The sequence below is a fragment of the Morone saxatilis genome, unplaced genomic scaffold (genome assembly GCF_004916995.1).
Source record: "Morone saxatilis isolate NCDOM2014 unplaced genomic scaffold, NCSU_SB_2.0 Contig11, whole genome shotgun sequence".
Classification (NCBI taxonomy): Eukaryota; Metazoa; Chordata; class Actinopteri; family Moronidae; genus Morone; species Morone saxatilis.
Window position 1 is genome coordinate 8,899,756 of NW_023339663.1, and position 2,989 is coordinate 8,902,744.

Genomic DNA, 2,989 nt, shown 5'->3' on the forward strand with positions numbered 1-2,989 from the left:
CAATTTTAAGTGGAATAAATGAGCAAATACATATAGTTAGTGGAGGGAGGTAGTGCATTGAACTTAAAATAATAATTCAGTACTCATGTTTTAAGTTAAATCATTCCAAGTTTTCATCAAACATTTACTTAATTTTTTTAAGGGCACCGGGTTTCCTCAAATTTTTTTAAGTAACTCAACTTATCCCGGGGTTTACATGTGCCAATAGAGCCTCCTAAAGTTACACACTGGACCTGGAGATTTACTGGACTCTGCTCTGGCAGATTGTTCCAGAGCCTCGGGGCCCTGACTGCAAACTCTCTGTCAACTTTAGTTTTTAGCCAGACCTCTGGAACACTAAAAAAACTACTGCCTGAGGCTCTTATTGTACAAATCAGCACATATGGTACTAAGAGGTCAGACATATAGGAAAAGATGCCATGAAGAGCCTTAAAAGTAATCAGTAAAATCTTAAAATCATAATTTTGTCATCATCAAACTCAACTGTGACTAATTTTGTGGCAGAAATATTAGGTTAATAAAATCTCCCGTACTGACATTTTCGATTCACTCTGTGCATTTTTTTCTCCACAACTGTCTGCTTTACAGGAAAGAGATGGAGACAAACCAGAACAGCTGTTTGACTCTATCAACTTCCCAGAAATATTTTTCCAATTTGTTCAGTCTTCCCCAAAGTTAACTAAAATTGGAATACTTCCAGCTGAATTATGGAAGAACATACGTATGTTATGCATGAGATACATCATTTTAAAATCTTTTTTGCCACTGGTTCCATTTCCCATGTACAATTCACTATAAGGACAAATGTCTTATGCAACCATAAATTAAAGGAGGAAGAGTAAACATACTATGGGATGGAGAACAGCTTACAGTTGTGTGTGTGTGTGTGTGTGAGTATGTTAGAGTTCATTATTGACTTAAATAACACTGGCCCAGACGGAGAGTCCCTGAAGACTAGACCAATGAAAACAGCACTCTTTTGTGGCTCTGTTCAACACGACCCTCTTCCTTCTGCAAACCCAGCCGGTCTGACTGCACGTCACAAACACACACGCACGCTTCATCTCTGCAGGCCCTCTGCTGTGGTGGAAACTCTTGGTCAGTGACATCATCATTCCGAGACCACTGAGTAACGTTACAGAGATGAGTGGAAATGTAGTCCCGGGCAACGACTAACATCACAAGACCACGGCACGGTGTTACTGTCATTACTGTACCTCAACCTTAAGGCTATGGGGCACAACAATCGAGGAAAACCACACAAGGACACACACACACACACAGCACAGAAGGAGGAGTAAAAACATCTCTCCAGGGAGACAAAGTGAGCTCATTTGTTGTCTCCAGTGTCCAAAAAAATCTTGCTTCATGATTAAAAACATTAAGGAATGAATTATCACTGACGCTTGTTCTGGACAGCCCCAGATGGCCTTTGTGTATGTGTTCACTATCATGTCCTTCCCTTCTATCATTTGTCTATCCAATATCTCAAAAGCCACCTTAAAACAAACTATTGGGGGGTGGGGGGGTGAGCTATTCCCTGATATGTTTATCTGTGCTTTGGAAGATAAGAGGTTCTTGTAAATTCTTACACTTTTTTGCTCTTGACTCTCTCCTGTGGATTGGAAGCATATGGCTTCATTGCATAACGTGGACAAAGAGGGCAAACATGGGGAGAAATGACTTCACATAATTATAAGAAATGGTAGGTCGGTAGACTCCCTGTGTGGCTACAGCTCTGAATTTTTGCCACTGGCCTTCCCTGCAGAACCCGAGCTTGTTTGCACATGCCTGAAAACAAATGGAGTCTTAGTCAGTGTTTCCTTTTCCCAGGAATCAGCAGTTTACCACAGTTTGACACAGCCCAGAGGACAAAAAGTTCCCCATCCATGCTGCTGCATTAAACTAACATCTGTAGAGAACAATTCAGTTCAGATGACTTCAAATTACTTCATTATTTAATCCCTCAATCAATGTTAACCAGTCTGCAATCAATCACATGCGGAAAAAAGACTGGAGGAAAACAAGGGATCTAAAAAGTTAAAAACAAATAAAAAATTATTGAGTTCACGAAAGGTGCAAAGTGCACATTCAGTGTTCATGTTTAATGGTTTCTGAAATCTAAATCTCTCTTCCCTTGCTTTTTCACATACCAGCCCTCATTAATGCATCAGTTCCAAAGACTCGAGGAGAACCTGCATATGAAAAGGCCTTTTGAAAATCCAATCTGAATTTCATTGTGCAAGAAAACTTTTTTTTCTCTAATCATTTGTAGAGCTGAAATGGAAACTTGCAGCTGGTTCTTGTCTTAAAGCCCTAAAGCAGTCAATAGAGATGTTGCAAAGTCTATTTTACTATGGCCCCTGCATTTTTACTAAACCTCATCCATCAACAAGTGTGCTTCACTGAGTTTGTAACTCCAGCTAAAGTTTAAAGTCAAACATTAGAGATATAACTGTGATTCTAATGTAAACAAAAGAATGGCACCACCACTAAAGGTTAAAACACAGGACAGGTGCCTGATATCAGTCCCCAACTGCTTCAAAGGTCTTTGAATGCATGGACTCACAAAAGACAACAACAAAATATGTATTGACACAAATTGTATTGACCGCAATATATTGGTTGAAGTAAAAAAAGAAAAATAATGTATCCCCGAATGTGACAGAGCTTTGAGTCCAGAGAACAGAGTTCATGTATGAATAATTTCTGTGGGTGGAGGTCAGAGCAAGTCAATCTGTCTTATAAAACCACAACAACACACACTCTCTCTGTCTCTGTACTGTAACCTTTACACCCTCTGGTCAGGGGAATTGTCTATTGTTAGACTACTTAACTAAATACAGATCAGAGCTCCCATAACTTTTCTGTGTAGAAGAGGAATAAGAAAGAACTTGGTGATGTGTTTTTAACCTTTTCGTTTTTAATGTTTCGTTTTGATTTTGTTCCTCATTTTCTGTCTAACTTACATTTTAAAAGTATGCTGCCT